Source organism: Pimephales promelas, chromosome 2 (genome assembly GCF_988280905.1).
Source record: "Pimephales promelas chromosome 2, fPimPro1.hap1.1, whole genome shotgun sequence".
Classification (NCBI taxonomy): domain Eukaryota; kingdom Metazoa; phylum Chordata; class Actinopteri; order Cypriniformes; family Leuciscidae; genus Pimephales; species Pimephales promelas.
Genome location: NC_142770.1, coordinates 46,904,854 through 46,926,263, shown reverse-complemented (window position 1 = coordinate 46,926,263; position 21,410 = coordinate 46,904,854). Strand labels below are relative to the sequence as shown.

General features: G+C 38.3%; 1 long non-coding RNA gene across 1 annotated transcript; it reads left to right on the top strand.

Moving 5' to 3' along the window:
* Positions 1-15,589: 15,589 nt before the first annotated feature.
* LOC148997645 (uncharacterized) lies at positions 15,590-18,599 on the top strand. The gene is made up of 3 exons (XR_016147512.1): positions 15,590-15,738; positions 17,061-17,268; positions 17,443-18,599. It is a non-coding gene; the product is annotated as an uncharacterized LOC148997645 (long non-coding RNA).
* Positions 18,600-21,410: the final 2,811 nt, after the last annotated feature.

Below are 21,410 nucleotides of genomic sequence, written 5' to 3'. Positions count from 1 at the left end.
TGTATATAGGCCTATTACTTATCCTAAGACATGGCTGTATGTACCTGTACACTGGCGTGTAGGTGAGGTAGAATGGAGCGCTGCTGGTGAGGGAGAGATTGCTGAATTAACGCAGCAGAGCAGCTCCTTACTACTCGAGACTGATGGCTGTGTGAGGCTCCTGAACATCTGCATTATTTTCCTCCTGCAGCGGCCGTGGTCTTTTTGACACAAACTTTAGTAAGTTGCTCTGTTTCATTTTAGTTTAACAGTTACTTCTTCTTAGCTAAACTTCAGTCTCCCTCTGTGAAATGTGTACGTCGTTGTGAAGGGGGGATGGGCTGTTCGCAATCTGACTGCGCAGGCATTTCGTCATCACCATGACAACCAAACAAGAATCAAGAAAAATTAAGATTTATTTTATTATTATAATTATTTTTATTATTTGTATTTTTAGTCAAGTATTGTGACAATCGCAACAGAATTCCCTGCTTCAGCTACATTGTAAGGCCACTGACTGGATGGGCCTGACTGACAGGTGGGTGGGCCCAGGCCCATCCAGGCCCACCCGTAGCTACGCGAGTGGGATAAACACATAAGCAACACTTCAGCTTTATAAACTTACCATCAGGACAAAGACACCACAGCTGTTGCTTTGATGTTGTCGTGGAAGGCCCTGTTAACGAGTCAATCCACCTTGAAAAAATAAATCAATTTCCAATGCTTTTACAAGTTATTTACTCAAATGAACATTGGTACTGTGATATCGTTGAAACAGTATTCATGCCAAGGCCCAGGAGACATGATTTGTGCAATATTCCTGCGATGACAAAGACAAAACAGTTACTGCACTGCATCAAACAAAACAACACAAGAGAACTGAAATGTGAGGCACAACCAGAACTCAGCATGAGTATTATATGATCATTTTATTGACCCTTTACAAAAAAAGTGATCTGTAAACATAATTAGATCCCAAGTCAGATGAACAAGTCACATAAAAACCTTTAATGTTAAAGGTATAGCGGAGGATTTTCTTTTTCCGGGTGGGTAGTCTATACTATTGGTCCACCTAAGTGTCAATCATTCTGGTGATATGTTTACGTAAGGCCGTCGTAGGCTACGTGCTCATCCCTATGTAGTTTTCACTTTCATGTGTATTATGTCGGAGTTACGGTTTCAGCCATTCCTTTGAAAATGGCTGAGGGTCGAAAGAGAAAAAATGTTTACTAAGTGTATGATAAGAAGAGAAAGGCCGCAGAATATAGAAACAAGACCAGAGTGATTTTGGGTGAATATCACACGCTGGCGTGCGCTAAAAGCTCAGGTTGGGCTTCTCACTGATGCCGCAGTCGCGAAGATTCTACTACACAGGTAAAGTTTGTCACGCTATTTGGAGAAATCCATTTAAAATCACTAGTAAAAGTTAATGCAAGCTACAATGCTAGCCCTGGCACGAGTCATGCACCGCATAGACACGGTAAACATCTCAATTTGTCTAAAGTAGCCTTTTGTCCAAAATGGTAAATGGTATCACGCTGAAATATTCTAAAATCTTGTGTGTTTATTATTACACAAATGCAACAAGCTACTTCTCCATATGCAACTATGTATAAAAACAACGTATTAACAATGAGAGATATTAGGTTAAGGACCAACGTAATAGCACTGCTTATATGTTGCTATGTAACGTAATTGCGATTTGCTAAATAGTTTCGTCAGAACGTATTTCGTGTGATACAGGGTTGCACATATCATGTCTTGAGTCCTCGGTCACTCAATCGATCAGTATAATAAGTAAATAAAACACGGAAGGGCATTTGACATGTTGTCTTTTTTATGAATGTTTTTTAGTTAGTTCAGAATTTGCAACATAATTGTGCAAGGCGTATAGACGTTCCGTCTCGGGAGCAAGAGTGTTGTGTTTGTGCATGTGCATTTTTTTAAAAAATTGGAGAGGGCGGGTCTTCTCTAAAATTCGGAAAGATCCTCCGCTATACCTTTAAGAGTAAAATGTAGAAGTGCCGGTACTGCGTTGGCGCTCGAAGGTGGTCTCGCCGCCTTTTTCTTTCTCTCAAAATCGTTCAATACCGTTTATGCATCAGTAAGTAAAGCCACTGCATAAAATATTAAGCGATCAAAGAAAAATCTTTCCACACAGCGCGAGTTTATCTGGACACTTGCCAAACTCGTTATGAATTCAATGACGCACGTTACACTGCACAACGAGCTCTTACTGTATTTACATGATCGTGTCTGCATTGGTGAAAGCAGAGAGAAACTGCGTTACAATCATGATAATATCCTCCTCGCGATCGACAGACTGTCCTCTGCTGCTCAATGCTCATCGCAGCAACACTTTGATGGGAATAGATCTTCAAAAACATCTCACGATTAGTTCATCTCGATAGCTGTGATAGTAAAAACGTATAAGCTGTGGTAAAATTATTCGGGAGAGTTTCACATGTAATACATAGCTATTTCATATGCAAGCGTGTCAGCCAATCACAGCAGAGGCCGGATTACACACAGCAGACACGCCCCTTCAAACAGAGCGTTCAAAGCAGAGGCTAAAATCAGGCTAGGAAAAATGCCTTTTATTTCTAAATTATGACTATTTTGATTTAAAAAACATACTAACCTTGCAGGAAATATTATAAAATAATTTTAAAAAACATTCTGGGGCACCTTTAACATTTGAACAAACAATAAGCATCAAATGTTAAAGAAAAGCAGACTTCAGTTTGTCACCAGCGCAGAGAAAGCCTGTAGCTTCAATAGGATCAAATCAATGTACTTTCATTAACTGATAGTTCTGGTTATTATGAAGTGATGATTGACTGGGCGACACTGAAATAAAACAGTGATTATAACAGTTTATCTGATCTAATAACCAGTAAAAACACTACTCACTGTTACCTCTGGCTGGTTTAGTGAAGTGATGACGGGTTCTGTCACGTGGTTTGCGTGAGATGTGAAACCTCTGATCCAATAACCAGAATCACAGAGGACATAAGTAAAATGGAAGATTACAACACTTTATATATTTTTAAATATATATTATCTCACATGACTCTGTGCTCTGGCAATAAGAGTAATCTTTTGTACTGGTGTATTGACTCAATTGCTCCATGAACTGATTCATTGATTCACTGATTCTCAGCGCCGCTCTGGCGACTCCTGCTGGTCAGAACTTTTACTAACACCTTTTAACAACTGATATTGTTTCATTGAACATGTAATCTGTTTATTGCAATTTACAAATCATACAACATCATTAAATATGAGGGCTCTTTATAATACGTGATATTAAATTGTAGGGTTTGTATTGTTTCTTTTATGGAGAGCTTGATTAATCAGTCCAACAAGAGACTTTTAGGGGGCTTAGAAAACAGAACGTGGGTAAATAAGCAGAAGTGTGTTTTTTTAATAATTCGCTGCTATTGTGTGCAGTTGAGTGAACAATACATGTTTACTGTGCGTGTGTCACATAAGGTGGACTTCTGCTGCTTGCAAACGGACTCTTTTGAGGAGACAGTGGATTTCCAAATGTGGTGCCCTGATTTCACACACAATGCACGAATACACTGCAGGCTCACTCTCACTCGTACCCAAGGTAAATCATCAACACTATCATCCCTTACAAGTGTTTTATTTAACTGAATACATCACAATAAGCTAAAACACATGCGCAGGATACTTTACTTCCTGATAAAGTGCGCGCCCGGATTAATCCGTGCTGCTTTCACATTCACGCGAACCGCGGCACGGTTCAGGAGCAACCGAACTCCAGGCAGTCTCGGGTTCGGTACCGCAGTGCGCACCCGGGTCCCATGACAGCGTTCACATTAGCGAACCGTGCCCCGTTACCAACTAAACTGCCCCCTTAAATACAACTCTTGCTTTTTATTTCACAAGCGTCATGAAATGTGTACAAATGGAGAAAAACAACCTTTTACTCTCACAAGACTGTATTATCCAGATCATTTAAACGTTACTCTCAGGAAACTTTAAAAAACACTGGCTGATGAGGTTGTTGTGAATTGTTCATGTGTTAATATGGTCACAGTTTAAAGAGACATCGGTCACACTTTATAATATCTGCATGCTATTAATCATTAGTTAAGCATTAGAAAACAGATCATTCATCATTTATAAAGCATTCATAGACATTAATAAGCTGTTTATAAATACAGCTATAAATGATTTATTCTTGATTTATAAGCAGATATATGTGTTTAATAATTGTATTTTCAACGAAATCTTTTCTTGAGTCATTTCGTTCATTTCATAAATAATTAAAATGTCATGTTAAGTATCCCAAAACATCTAGTACTTACGAAAATCTTAATTACATTTTTGAAAATAACATAAATAACTATAGGGTAATGCAGCCAAAGCCAAAAGCAACTGAAATAACTGTATTAATTAGTTGCTGGGTCTCAAGTTCAGGCTATAGACGAATCCGGCGAAACTACCGGAAGTAAGCGGGCGCCATTACTGAGCTGTTGCTGGGTAGCGTTGCGCCATTGCCTCCTATTGTTTTAGTTGCAACTTGCGTCCACTGGAATAAACAGCCCGCGATTTACGACTGTCACTAACTTTACAACGTTATCCCTTGTATAATATCGAGTGGGTAAACAGTTTTCGTTATAAATTGTTTCAATGGTGGCAGTAAAATTTCAATTTTGAAGAGAAAACATTGTGAATACCCCGGGTCGACTGCCCCTGTCTGGTGCCGTACGGTTTACAGATTTCCTGGGCGAGTACAAGACGCGGACATTCGCGTATAATAACAATTATTTAATGACATAAGTAAAAAATATATAATAAATATGTGATATAGTGATCAGCAAAATCTCCTCTCTTGCTATTTTTTCTATTCAATTAACATGGTCATTAAATGGCTTTCCTGAGCTAAATGTAACGTTATGTGACATAATTGTTTTCCTGCTGTTATATTGACCTCTTTCCATGGTTTAAAAACACTAATTGGTCGATATTATGTATACTTTCTAGCTGTAACGTTACCTTACCCTTGCCTGTTGCAATGTGAAAATGAGATAAATAATGGACACAAATGAAAAACATGAATTTGTTTATTTGATTTCATTCATTTATTTATTTATTGTTGCCAAATGGACAGATCTTTTTATAGTTTCCTCGTTAGCAAACGTTAGCCTAGCTAGCTTGCCAAGCTATTTGCATAAATAACGTTAATCTGTAAGATCGTTTGTACCTTCATCTGTGACTGGAGGCCACTGCAGTCACAGATCAAACCAACAAGTCATTCTGCCTGGCTGTAGCTGTCATCGAGGGTGAGTTCGCGTTATCTCCGAGGTTTGTTTACATACCGGTGCATATGTCTACATGCCTGTGTAACAGCTCAGTAATGGCGTCGCCACAAGATGGCAGCCTACACAGAACGCTCGTCGGATTCGTCTATTGCCGTCTGATTCTGTTAGTTCACCTCACCTCCTGATCCGAGACATTCATTCTTTTGCAACTTCATATTTATCAGGTTTGTTCTCCTCCTCTCGTGTCGTTAGTTGTTGACTCATCAGTGTCTGACTCTGATCTGTGCTGTCTGCTGGGCCGTGCCGTGCGATATAGCAGGACCGGAAAGATTAAAGATTAGTTCATCTCTCGAGTCTCGAGTTCGGGTTCGGTCGGGTCCGAGTCTTTCGTTCTTCCTGTCAGTTCCATTAAAGGTGCCATCTGTAAATATTGAGGTTAAAATATCCCAAAAATGAGCTACACGCATCAAAAGAATGAGAAGAAATAAGGTTGATGTCATTAAAAAATGACAAGTTATAGTGCTGCCGAGATATTAACCTGAATTAGCATGCTAAATTACTAGCCCCGGCCCGGCAGGTGTCGTAATACCAGTTTCGGCCATGGGAGGCGGTATGCGGACGGGCAACATCACCACCAGCCAAACTGCAATAGACGAGTAAGTCGGCGGCTTGTGTGTCCTTGAACCTGATGTCAGTCGTGTGGAAATACAGCCCACTACTACATTTCAGTTCAGGGAAGAGTTAAATAAATGATTGGTCGATATTATGCATGAGGAAGACATTTTGGTAAGTTGTAGCATACTGTATCTTTCAACAGTGTTCGTGTTCTTTTACCATTAGCTAGTAGAGATGATCGGTTCACGTGCGTTAGGGATCTATCGTGTAAAGCGCCAAAACTGTATTTATTGTTTGAATTGCGTAATAAAATGAACAGAATCTGAGAGCTGACATCGGTCTCCGTGTCCTTTTCTGTGCATGACAATATTGATGTGTGGCGTGAGAGTGTGTGAAAAGTGTTGTGAGAGTTGGCAGCTCTGAAAGACGCTAGCTTGGTCCACATCAGGGAATGCTGTCTGTCAAATTGTGATGCCGGTACCGTGGTGTGGCAGAAACACGGGAAGGAGGCTGGATCCAAACGCAGTGTATAGGCTTTATTTAGACAAACTACATATTTTAACAAAGACTCAGAAACAGGACTCAGACACAGGAGCGACTAACATCGACCTCACACGTTCAACAACTCACAAACTAAGACAGAGACACAGGGCTTAAATAATCAGACAAGCAAACTTAACAAGGTAACAAGGGGGCGTGGACAATAGGAAACACCTGGAAAACTCAATAGACAGGGAACCACTAATAATACAAAGACAAAGACACAAAACCACATCATGACACAAATTAATTAAAACTCATGATAAAAACGTAATATGAACAAAACGAATATCATAAAACTAGAAATAATAGCCTGGGCTTTAATTTTCCCATATCGTCGAAATGCACCGACTTGTCTATGAGACGGCCTTTATAATTTAGTATTGAGATGTTGTTCATTAAGTCTCTAATCTCTGAAAATCTCCAAATGCTCCTCGTGAAACTGCGGTCTTCCAACTTTTTACTATCGTGTCAATTGATTTGATTAATATGCGCGAGGGAGACAGAGCAACTCAGCGCTCGCCCGTGTTGTTTGAAGACATGAGAGTGTGTGCGGCCGTGGAGGTATTTCTGGAGGTATACTGCCCCCATCTGGTATGGAATATGGTGTATGATTTGATTTTAAATGCCAGCGGGCACCTTTAAAATTACTTATTTTTTGTAAAGTTTACTTAATTCCATATTCCAAGTAAATTTAACTTAAAGATTTCTAATTAAAACTACTGATAAATATGTTTAGGTTTTTACTTGGCAAATCTTTGTAAATTTACTAGCATTTTCTGAGTGAGATAGTTTAGCAAGTTTTTTTCAAGTAAATCCTACTCCAAATGTTTTACAGTGTGACTGTTATATGTTCTCGTATTTATATATTTTCGTATTATTGACTGCGTCTGAATGTATATTGTGTTATATAGGCATTAAAATACAAAATATGTTCAATAAACATTATAAACAAAGGTTCCATTATTCCTTATTCCTTATTATTGTCCCTGTCCATCTCTTTTCTATATTATGCATCTGTGGTGTGTTTTATTATATATTGTACATTCATTAACTACTATTATATTATACATCATCTACGTGCTTGTCTGTAAAAAGTTTGTGAATTAGGCTATTCAATACGGTGACAATTCACGTGACTAAAGAACGAAGGACTCAAACCCGAAGACTCAAATGAACTAATCATTCCTCTTTCCGGTACTGACAGCATAGTCTCTATGGGACGGACAGGAAGAACGAAAGACTCGGACCCGACCGAACCCGAACTCGAGAGATGAACTAATCATTCCTCTTTCCGGTACTGACAGCATAGACTCTATGGGACTGACAGGAAGAACGAAAGACTCGGACCCGACCGAACCCGAACTCGAGAGATGAACTAATCATTCCTCTTTCCGGTACTGACAGCATAGACTCTATGGGACTGACAGGAAGAACGAAAGACTCGGACCCGACCGAACCCGAACTCGAGAGATGAACTAATCATTCCTCTTTCCGGTACTGACAGCATAGACTCTATGGGACTGACAGGAAGAACGAAAGACTCGGACCCGACCGAACCCGAACTCGAGAGATGAACTAATCATTTCTCTTTCCGGTACTGACAGCATAGACTCTATGGGACTGACAGGAAGAACGAAAGACTCGGACCCGACCGAACCCGAACTCGAGAGATGAACTAATCATTCCTCTTTCCGGTACTGACAGCATAGACTCTATGGGACTGACAGGAAGAACGAAAGACTCGGACCCGACCGAACCCGAACTCGAGAGATGAACTAATCATTTCTCTTTCCAGTACTGACAGCATAGACTCTATGAGGCGCCGGACTGGACAAGAGCGAAGCGAACTGCGCGAGAGAGAGACCGAGTGTCTCAGTGCGCGCGAGAGAGACCGAAGGCGTTTCTCAATGTCAAGGAAGGATCCTCGGAAGCCGGAATTTCGAGGATGCTACGTTATCGACGTCCGTCGAAGGACTGTTCCAATGTCGAGGATCCTCAGAATTTCAACCAAGGACTGAGTCCTTCGTTCGGAAAATATCCCATACACAGGAAAGGATGCATATGTGTAGCCTTCGCGCTCTTAAATCACCCACAATCCTATGCGCAGCTTTGCTATCTTGTTCAAAAAATTAAAAAATGTCGACCGTTAGCGGAGTCGCAGTGATAACGGCAATATGCTTTCAAATGTAAGCAATTTCAGTTTAGCCATTTATTTAATGTTTGTTAAACTATTTAACATATCGGCTCAAATTTGCTGGGGGGATTTAAAGCTGTTCCCTTTTACTGGTGATTAACTTTTTAATTTTTACTTCATATAACGTTATAGCCTTTTTTGTTGGTCACATACAGTATTTTACCATTGCATGTGTTTTAACAGCTAGATCATGTTGCTATGGACGTAGTGCTAGTTCTGTTCACTCCGGTAATATAATCGTTTTTGAAAGAATAAACTCCTTTTTAAATAAATATTTTGTGTCAAATTATTGATTTATTTGGTAGGTAGCCGTTTGGTAGGTACAACCCCTTCAGGCTGATTCAATCAAGACCCCTCTGCTTTAGAGTTTGCGGGGTTGTATTCACTATAACCGCCTGGTTATACATTATCCCTTATACTTATTTATTTATTTATTTATTTATTTATTTCTATGAGGACTGACAAGACAAAATAAGGACTGTCAACAAACAGTGCAGTACACCAGCACTATGATTTTTGCAGCGCCGAAGCGGACCTTTCACTGATGTAATGACGCAATGACGTGCACTTGCTAGCCTGTTCCATTTACGTGTTCTCCGAATGCTAAAGAGGACCCTTGCCTAGCCTCTGAAGGAAATGACTTGGAAGGACCCGTCCTGCCAAGGAAGTATCTTTGACATTGAGAAACACCTCTAAACCTAACCGCGTCCTCTAACTGACGCTTTCCTTTAGCGTCAGTTAGATGACGCCGTAGGATCGCATCATGTAAGTGACGCTAAAGGGCGCCTAAAACGTCAAATATTGAAGCATGGTCAAAGGTGACGCCTTGGGGTGAGAATGTGTTGCCCCTGAACGTCTTCGTGTAGGGTTCTTTAAACGTTCACATGACGTCGTGGGGGACGTTCGCGGGACGTTCAGCAAACATTCGGGGACTTTTCAGACTTCTGGTGAACTTTAACGTTCACTAAAGTCTTTTTAACATCCAATTATAGTCTGATAACACACATTTTAACGGTAACACTTTAGAATACGGTTCCTTCGTTAATGAATAACTACACAAGAACTAATGAGTAACACAATATTAACAATCTAGTAACTATTATTAACTAACAAGAAACTCTGATTAACGAACTAGTAAGTAATAGCGCACAGACGAAAGTGGTAGTTCACTATTAAATAATCAATAACTACTATTTTTTTAATACTTCCCAGAGAACTACTGAAAAAGTTTATTAACAATCTAGTAACTAATATTAACTAAAAGAAATTCTTATTAACGAATTAGTAAGTAATAGCTCACAGATGAAAGTGTTACTAGATACTTCTGTGGGAATTACTAATTATTTGGATTCGTATTATAAAGTGAAGATCATTGGAACTAACTAGTAATTACTCAAGTGTTACCAAAGACATTTTCTAAAAGTTACTAAAGTTCACCAAAAATCTCAAACGTTTGCACAAATCATGACTAGATCATGTAGTAACACTTGAGTCATTACTAGTTAGTTCCAATGATCTTCACTTTATAATACGGATCCAAATAATTAGTAATTCCCACAGAAGTGTCACCGGGGAGGCCGGAGAGGCCGGATGACCGGCCGTCCCAACCCCCCCGACACACGTGCCACCGCGAGGAGCCAACACCACAGAGGACACAGAGGCCAAGTCAGTTAGAGAAAATCACAGAGTCTTTATTGAATAAATTAAGTTAAAACGGCCTCCAGCCAGCTGAAGGAAGGTGAAGTTTCAGCCGTATAGCTGGCCCTCTTCTCAGGACCCAGGCCGACAGAAGACAGGTGAGGATTCAACAGCATAACTGGTTCTCTCAGATTCACAGCAAAGCTGGCCCTCTTCTCAGGACCCAGGACGACAGAAGACAGGTGAGGATTCAACAGTATAACTGGTTCTAGTCTCAGGATCTAGCTCAACAGGGAGGAGTAAGGATCCAACAGCGAAGCTGGCTCTCTTCACGGGGCTCAGGCAGACAGAGAGTACATGTGAGAATTCAACAGTGTAACTGGTTCTACTCACAGGATCCAACTGAACATGGAGGAGTAAGGATTCAACAGCGAAGCTGGCTCTCTTCACAGGGCTCAGGCAGACAGAGAGATAAAGATGAGGGTTCAACAGCATAACTGGCGCTACTCACAGAGTGCAGATAGACGGGGAGGAGTGAGGATTCAACAACGAAGCTGACTCATGCAGGCAGAGAGTCAAGCTGGCAATCCAACAGCAGACTGGACTTCACAATCCTACGTAGAGATTAAAGAGGAGAAAAGAAGAATTTCACCACTAGATGACTTCCTCCATCCAACGAGATGCGGGCGATATATCCACAGCCAGAACCGTTTCCCCGATGTCACTGCATTACACTTCCACTCGTGTTTAACTGTAATTCACACAAATCGGCACACGTGATTTAATGAACAACACTGCAAAGTCTTGTCACTCACAAACTAGGGCGTAGACAGGGGATCTGGTCCACTGCACAGCACTACAATCTCTTGGACTTCTTTCAATAAAGCGTGGGACATTCAAACTTCCTCCAAAAAGACAGATTTACACCTCATGAAGTCTCATCACATCCTCCAAACAGATTTCTCGTATCACAGTCCAAACATCAACAGCACTTATCTCTTATCCACCACGGTTCTCCTCTTCTCCTTCTCCTTCCTCTCCTTCCTCTCCCTCCTCCTTTCCTCCTTTCATCCTTTCATCCTGTGTTGTCCATCCTCTCCTCCTCTTCCTGCTGTCAGTCCTCCTCTGCTCTCCCCTCTTTTGTTGAAGATGAAATGCCCTTTTATCCTTCCCAACTGACAACGTGTCCCAATCGCGATCGCGATAGTCCTGCCCCGCACCTGTTTTGAATTAACTAATCATTCTCCGTCTCCGCTCGGAGTTTTCCAGCGCTAGAGTCTTCCGGGTCCCACACCAGAAATCCCTCCCCATAGAAACCCGGCCATAATAAAAGGTTCCGCCTGCCTTTTTGTCACCTCGGTGACAGAAGTATCTATTAAGTATCTACTAAGAGCTATTACTTACTAATTATTTGGATCCGTATTATAAATCGAAGATCGTTCCTCCACCGATCTCCGGAGTTGTGCATGAATTGGAGTGGCTGTACATTCATCCCACCGAGGCTTTTTTGGTGTGCAGGGGGAAATCCCCTCCCGATACTTTGCCGCTGGTGCCCTCCAATTGCCAACGTTGGCAAGACTGAACGTGCCATCTGTGTAATTGTTGTTCAAGTTCACACAGGTAATCTTACTCTCAAAATCGTTCAATACCGTTTATGCATCATTAAGTCAAGCCAGTGCAAAATTATTCGGGAGAGTTTCACATGTAATACATACTTGACCTTTCACTGATGTAATGACGCAATGACGTGCACTTGCTAGCCTGTTCCATTTACATGTTCTCCGAATGCTAAAGAGGACCCTTGCCTAGCCTCTGAAGGAAATGACTTGGAAGGACCCGTCCTGCCAAGGAAGTATCCTTGACATTGAGAAACACCTCGAGTGTGTTCAACCGTCCGACTGTCCGAGCAAGTAATAAGAGTCACGGAAGTTCGATCAATGGACAACAATTAAATTAAATTATTGCCACTGAATTAGCAGGATGTAGCTTGCTTTTGCTGTACTTGGTTTTATTTTTTATTCTAAACTGTTTTCATTATTTACTTAATTTTTTTATTGTTCTAAACTATCTTTATTCCAGACTGATCTCATGAAGTAGCGTGTGTATGCCACGCCAATTCGTATTTCCATTTTTGGCGTGCTATCAAAACGCATAATCGCCTTTCAGCGTGTTTATGAACGCCGTTGACTTAACGTTATATAAATATATGACTTACCTCAACCCCGTCCCTAAACTTAACCGTCACTGGGGTTAATGGCATTTATGACTGTTCCCTTACCATCATAGGTAAAAAAAAGATATGACTTACCTCAACCCCATCCCTAAACTTAACCGTCACTGGGGTTAATGGCATTTATGACTGGAGATTTGACTGCGTGTACAGACACGCGGAATGACGCGGACGTTAATGGCGTAGACATACACGCATACACGCGGATAGCACAAAATGCGTGGAGATGACACGCCACCTGACTCGAAAGTGCCGTATATGTTTACGCAAAAGTCATGATGTCATGTTGCTTTATTCTGATTTTTTTTTATTATTTTAATTTCTTCTATGTAAAAAGCCCTTTGAATTACCATTGTGTATGAAATGTGCTATATAAATAAACTTGCCTTGCCTTGCTACTTTCTCTCTTTTAACATAATGTTAACATAATGCTGTTTTCAATTAGGTGTCAAGCCTTTCTGAAATCACACACTATTTCATATTTATTAACTATATCTCATTATTCAATAAACCAAACTCTAGTGTTACTCGTCCCTATATATTGGGAAATTACTGATCAATTACACAATTAAAAGAGAGACTTTCAAAATATCGATTGACCATGACTGACAAATGGAGAAAGGACGGCATAAAATCCTGGATACCAAGAGAAGAGAAACTATGCAGACTTTGATTTGAATCAGATAGACAGAATACAAAAACACTTGTCTTCCTCAAGTACCACTACAAGGGGAATATTTTTCTATAATTTGCAGCACTGAATTGTTTATTCTTTACTCTAAATGACTCAGAGAAACTTCATCCTCGACAAAATTATATTATTTTTAATGTATTTATATTTTTATATACATTTTATTTATAATCAGTATTAAGATAGACAAGATATATTATCTTCTGTTAGAATTATTATTGCTATTATTTTTAAATATGATCGCAGATCATCGCACGCACTGCGCGAGAGAGACCGATGGGTCCGAGACTGAGAGCGAGCTAGTGAACTTCATTCATAACGGCAGTTGTGTAAATGTGAGACGTGATGTCTGACACAGCTAGGACAATAATAAATAATATTCTCTCAAGTCCATCAGTACTTGAGAATATTGACAAGGCTCTTGGTAACATTACTCAAAACCAAAGATCATCGGAGCCTTCGGAGGTGCAGAGAATTTTTAATTCTACTTCATCCAGGCCGGCGTTTGATTTTTCCCGCAATTTTTGTGGATCAGCAAGAAGCGGGTCTGTTAATATGCCATGGAATAGGTAACGTTACGTTAATTAGAATTTATCTGTTTAAATTATATGTGCAAAATTTAAACTTGTGATACCCATAGATATGGTGATACCTACGTTACCTATACTGTGACTTGGTCTATACTATAAAGTGCTGTAGTTATCACGTCACTCTCTAGGCCAAAACGCGGGAGTGAGTTAGCATTTTAGCACTCCTGGTTCCCTCGCTCTAAAGTCTATGGGATTTTTGAAAGGGTTTTTGCTAAATCGCCTGAAATAAGCTCTGTGTGTAGTGTTTGAATTTTGTGATCGTTCCAGCAAACTTTTAATTTATTTCTGTTGTATATATTTTTGTTTCTTTGTATATATTGTTGTTCATTTTCTGTATAGAATATGGAAAATAAATTAGTTTTTTTTGTTTTAAAATAATGTAACGAGTTTAGTAGCTAAGTGACGTCATTTCCACTTGTGTCTTCCAATCGCGTCTCGCTCAAAGTTCAGAACAGCTTTGGATTTGAGCGAGACAGGTAGGTGTAAATGAGCTCCGAAGTAAAGTGTCAATATATAATACATTAAGTTGATATTTTGATCAATACCAGTGGATGACATGTTTAATTGCTTAGATAGGTCATGTAATATGTTTGGATGTCGTTATTTTGGTGTATAATTCAAGTTTTGTGTTAATGAGGCCTTATTGCGTTGTTTCAAATTGCCGCCCGCGTGCTATTTTGAACGGTGGGTTTCTATAGTTGTATAAATCTTAAAATATAGTTAAAAAGGGTGGATTATGATTCTATAATATCATGCAGTTATCCATATCAATGTATATCGTCTTTATTCGTCGAAAAAATGTGTATTTGTAGTTAATTGTGTCATTGATCTAGTGATGGCAGATGCAGTTATGGTGTTAATGGGGGCAGGGTTTTATTTTCTATCTTTTCGCACTTCTCACAGAGACCAGAGACTACAGAACAGTGTGAGAGTGTGATGTTAACTCCTGTCCTGTCTTTAATAAAATTGCAGGTATGACATATTGTAACAAATAATTACCACTATACGATCGGATGTTACTGTGATGTTGGATTGAGACCTATTTTCATATATTTGCAAAGTATTAAGTAATATATAAATATATATATATATACATATAAATAAGAGTATTTTATTATATATACATTTATTATATCAATTATTTGACTGGGTGTTTAATATGTGTTGTATGTAATTTGTAATGCATGTTGTGAAAAGAGATGAAAGAAAAGAGACATTGTAGAAATGTTTATTGATGATTAAAGTTCAGAACAGCTTTGGATTTGAGCGAGACAGAGACCAGAGACTACAGAACAGTGTGAGAGTGTGATGTTAACTCCTGTCCTGTCTTTAAAACTGCAGAATCCCCCTGAAGAGCCTGGTGTTGGTGATTCATTTGTGGTGCTGAGTGAAATCCGCTACATGTGGTTAACAAAGCCTCAAAATATTTTCACGTTTTGATCTATGACATAAAACAGACCAGTTATTACCTGCTTGTGGTTTTTTAAACTTTATTGTGTCTGTTTTTTTTTTTTTTAAACTTTATACAGGCTTCAAAATGTATGAGTTTTGGATTAACTTGTAAAGATTATCTTGATAGACAAAAGGTGTAAGGGTCACAACTCTTTGTTAAACACAGATCTTGTTTTTTGCGATTTTCCAAAAGGGGAAAATGCATAGCTTTTCGAATCGGGGAACCCATGCGCCGCTAGCTTCCGGGTTGTCCTACAAAATTGACTCCATCACTTTGGCACTCTATAATGTGTTGTCAGATCTCCGGTGCTTAACTAGAAAACGTATTACAGCAGGTCAGGACCGGTCAGGACAGACTCCCCCGGGTGATGTCAGTTTTTTTTTTTCACAGTATTTCCATTCCATATCAATAAAATAAATTAAAACGCCAAAGGATCATGCGATGGAATCTTCCCTGCAAACGATACTATGAAGAATGTGACTATTTAACTTCAAGTCAAAAACAAAAGGTAAGTAGGTATTCATATTCATTTCAGTATAAGCAGACGCAAAACGCCACTAAAGGCGACAACTTTTGGAAAGTGATAAAAGCTCCTTAATAAGTTGCAGTTTCTCGGTTTGATCGATTTGAGCGTCAGCCTGCAAATCTAAAATAAAGCATAGACATTTCAATATAAGAGTCCCTTATAGTTTATCCATCGTGGGATATGTGGATTCCGGGATTGTAACATCTAGTCCTTTACTTGAGCTTGTTTATAGAAGTCACTTTGTGTTTCCATTTTAAGCTCATTTTCCACCCGGTTATCATTTGGTTACCCGAACTATTTTATTTTATTTAAAGTAAACTATTGTTGCTTCTGTCTGGGATGCCCTATCACGGGAAGGAATGACTAGATATAATTTCACAGATTTTATTTTAATACGTATTATTTACCATAAGTATTACAGTTAATATCACCTAAGCCGTGATACATATGTGTTGTTATTAATACATTCATAACGATCACTCACAATAGAGATGAGTCACATGAATTAATGAGGCTCATCACATGAAAACGAGCTGCGCAGTCTCATTTGCTCAAACATTAAACACCATCAGGTAACACACACATGACATTTAAAAAATGCAATAAACACTAATTTAACAACATTGCATGTAACATAAAACCCTAATGTACATAAGTGATTACAAAAAAACTAAGAAAACTATGAAGAACCATAGTTATTTCAACAAAGAATAATCAAATGTGGCGTGTCACGCAGGGGATTGTGGGAATGTCAATTTACGTTGTTTCAATACAATGAGTGGTTCTTTTTCACTTTCAACAACTAAATCTAATGATATTTTACAGTAAAATTACATTAAATGTACCATTAGATCACAAATATTTACCATAGCCTATATGATCATTCGAGAAGAAAATTTCAAATGGCACTTAGAGGCTTGCATCTTGCAACTCTTCATCCATATATATATATATATGTATATATATATATTTATATATATATATATATATATATATATATGTATGTATATGCTATAGGCTATATATATATATATATATACTGTATATATAACCATTTGTCAGACTTGAATTCAAAGAAGTTAAATGGTTTTGCTTGTACATTTATCATTGTGTTATCCTTTATTAAAAACACATTACTTGCTCATTTTCCATTGTGCCCTGAAAGTAACTAAGCACTCCTAATTCTTTTAACTGATGAGCATTGGTGCTCCCTGGGAAAAAAAGTAAGCGTCAAGCCGTTAGCGTTTATGTTTAATACCATATTTATTATGTTGACTAATAACATATGATTTCTATTAATTAAGGCATGGGAAAAGAAAAAGGATGGCTGAAGTCCCCTTCCTTCGAGATGTTTGCCTTCTTTCATCTCCAAGAGACTGTACAGTTCCGAGGTCCATTGGCAGAGCAAGGTCATATAGTGTCTGCCGTGCAGTTTCGGAAGGAGTGGGCTGCACATGAGATCCTGGAACACCTGAGAACCATATTCAGGTCAAAACTGAAGAGTGGCACAGAGTAAGATAACATCCAAATCAGCACTTCATCAAATCACTTAACTAGGTTTTGATAAAATTATTGAACTGAACACTGAACAAAATGTATTGGTGTATCAAGTTGATGTTTGATTATTTGGAAATAATGTTGAAAAGTATTTATAAAATTATAAATAATCATGTGATATTTCCATAGACTCACAATAATGATGGCCACCTACACCAGGTTGGTTAAACAGTGTTGGAGGAAGGTAGAACACTTGATGGTGCAGTGTTGTGCAGACTTTTCAAAGACAAGATCATCTACCTTCTGCCATCAATTGATCTTCTAGATGAAACAGATGACGGAAGTTAAATAAATGAACTTCAACAGAATCTATAGGTCTATTTTCATGGGCCGCATCATTTCACTTTTATTAGGTGTCCCATCAATATTTCAGCTCTGTTTATTTGTGAAGCTACTGTGGAGAAAAAGGTTAAATATGAAGCATGTAATTTCTTCAACTCCAATGGCACCAAACTAATTGCAAAAAAATTTCCATGACATTGTCAAATATAACAGGTAGTCCCACCCCAAACTAATGCTACTGGTGAGCCAATTTAGATATTTTGGGTATATTGGGATCGCACAGACAAAAAAACAATGTTGAAAAGCATAGTGTGTATACACTTTGTGGAAATCAGCAGATTAACAGTTCATTTATTATTGTCCACAGTTAGCTGGGATTGAACAGTGTATTAACATAAAAAAAAGCTACCCAGCAAACACGCGTTGTCAGATTGACGTTCAGATCATCTCCGTATAACGTCCGTCAGTTCAGAACCACTTTTGTACGTCCTGTGGACGTGCAAAACAGGTTCAAAATTTGACCATCTGACTAGGACCCCTATGGACGTCTGCATACAGAATGTCCTGATGCACATGTGTTGCGTTTAGTTCATCAGATCTGGTCTGGTTGGTTTTTATTATACAGTATACTAAATGCATTACAAATGTGAGGCCATGTACTGATTTTTTTCCCCTAATATTAACATTTAATACCTTGTAGTCTTCAGCAATTATATTTTTCTCGTCCAGATCAAATGTCCGCCTTTGCTGCAAAAGCAACTGCAGATGTCTGTAGTGCTTTGCAACATTTGGTCCACTGCAGGGAGAGCAAAAGAGGACTGATGAACTAGAAAGCACCTCATCCATCTCTCTCAGTGTTGTACAACATGCAAGAAGCCCAAATACATGCATTGCAAGCTTGGGGATTTCTAAAAAGAAAGCAATCAAAAACAAAGATTGTTGTAATTATACATTTAATTTCAAACTGAATGTAAAGTAATCATAATAAAAAAATATATATTTACTGTTTCTTGCAAAGATCCTTGGCATTCTTCATTATGTGGCTTAGACATCTATGAAGAATGGGGATGTCAAATGTGTCTGCAGGATATTGCCCACTGATTAGAAGATAATATTTTTGCAGCAGGTCCTCCAGACCGGTTCTGCAGAATGCAATTGAAATGGACTGCATGAGCACAAGGGAGCCATCACACATGATCATAGCCGGCCTTTTATTTGCCCCATTTCCGTACATCCTGACAAGATCCGTCTGAAAAGCCTGCAGGAAGTAGTTCACCGAAGAGGTTGTGTGGTCACATGTGACATAGGTGGCCACAGGTAAAGGTGATGCACCCTTGGATGGATTTCTCACCACCAGCTCATATACGTAGTGGGGGGGACCATCTGCCCTTTGTTTAGGAATAATACTCCCTGTGGCATCCAGGTAAACTATGTCCTCCTTGCATCTTTTGTAAAACACAGAGAGGGTCTTCTTTGACCACAGCATTCCCTTTGGTTGCATTAGCACCCTCTGTAACACATCAGTGTCTGTGCCACGCTGTTCTTCAATCATCATTTTTAAGCTCGTGAGCTCATCTGAATTACGTCGGGGTTTTTTTCTTTCACTCCACCCAATGTTCTTAAGTACTTCTTTCGTTGGAGCATCATCCCTGCAACCTGAATCAATTACCATTGGTGGAATTTTGTGCATTGACTCTAAATACAGACTTCGGGGTAACTTTGTTGCAAGGACTTCTGCTGTTGACTGCCGTGCACCTGCACGCACTGGTCTTTTTTGCAGTTCCTTGGTGTTATGTTTGACATCACCTCCAGAGAAAACCACTAAGGCTTTAAGGGTGTTTTCATTCTCAACTTTCACATGCACAATCACTGGACAATCTTTGAAAAGACAGTATCCCACACATGTAAAAACTGGTGCCAGTGTCTGGGACTGCAGGGTTTTCACACTGTGTCTCTTAAAACCAAAGCTGCAGTAGGGATGAACCGACTTTAGGCCCTTGGCAATGACATTAGTCCACTGAAGTCCTTGAAAAAGTCTGCCTTTCTGGTCCTGCCTTAGTTCTTGCCACTCTTTTTGTGCAAAAAAAAAAAAAACAAGGCTGACATGGCAAAGAACACGTGAAATATGCATCTTCCTCCTCACTGCTGTGAGTAGTGACACTAAGTGAATTGTCTGATTCGTCACAAATCTGTAATACAGGAAAATTCATTAAAAAGAGGTTACAAAATGGTAGATATACTGTTACAGTAATATATTAAGCTTACTTCTTCACTATAGCTTAAGTATGTTCAAATGACAAACAACTTGAGTTCTTGTGTGGAAATTGATAATCATTTTTGAAAAAGTATAAACATTTCACCACTTTAAAAAAAATGCTAAAACATAACCCTGGAAATCACCAAATAATTATTTTTTTTAAATAACATTTATCTTTATCGTGATTATTACCGTCTTTTAGATATCTTTCATTTAGCAAATAACTTTTAATGGGACAGGAACATGAAAGTAAATTGTTTTGTATTTGTCACATTATTGACAATTAATCTGCAATGGATAAATAAGAACTGCCATGGCAAAAAAATCTTAATTACATTTGTCATTGATTTGAATATTAGTTACATGTAATAGGAAAAGTATCCTTAACCTTTTCACTTGTGGTAGCACAATTTGATGCAAAGTCACTGCTTGAAGGACTATTAGTCTCCCACACGTCCTGAAAAGAGTGACAGAAGGGTTCATTTCTAAAACAATGTGTATGTTAGACAAAATGCACATAATGGAAACCAATTTAAAGATAAAAAGTCACCATTTCAAGGGATGCATATTGAGACCCTTCTCTTTGGTATGGAGACAATTAAAAAATACAAAATAATAATAATAATAATATTTTCCAAAATATATAAAAATAAAAAATATATCAATATAACTAAAATAACCTGTGTAGGGTGGACTTCGGGGAGGACTTCGGGGAGGATTGAGCTCTCTCTTTTCTGTTTAAGAAGAAAGTGTGAATTATTTTTTTTTTTACAAAGATTGTCTAATAGACCCATGCAATTATAATCATTATAATCAAATTATAATACTATTATATAATACAATTATAATCAGACAAAAGGAAAGCAAACTAAATATAAAAAGTCACCAATTTGAGAGATGCGCATTCTGTCTCTTTGTTTTGCCTTTGAGACAAATGACTGTCTCCAACATCCTGGGCACCCTACATATATATATATATATATATATATATATAAAAGGATATATCAATACATTTATTGTTTAAAAAAAAATAAAAGTGCAAAGGCAATACATTTAAGAACTGCAAGGTTAAACAATGCTATTGAAACCAAAAAGTCAAGAAAGGATCAATGAAAACTGCATGACATTTGAATCAACATTTTTCTGCAAATAAGTAGAACTCAAAAGTTACAATAAGTGTTAGCTTGTAAACCTGGACACTCCAGTCTTATATTTGTAATATTAACCATTATTTTCTAAACTAAAATTAGTTTGTTGTACAATTACAGAAATAAAATAAAAAAATAAGATGTGCTTTTAATTTGACATTTCCAAAGTAATCCCTTTTCATAAATGTAAACAAAAAACACTGAAATGTCTTTTAAACGAATCAATGCTAAATGCATTTGTGGTGTTGTGACCTGATGGCATTCAATATAATTTGGTTTTCATGATAGGACAATTGTAAACTGCACAACTAAAGACTGCATATTTCAACCTGGCATTTATGTATATATGCCTAAATGTATATAAAAAAAGGAAGAAAATAAAATGAACATAGAAAAGTGCTCTCACCAAC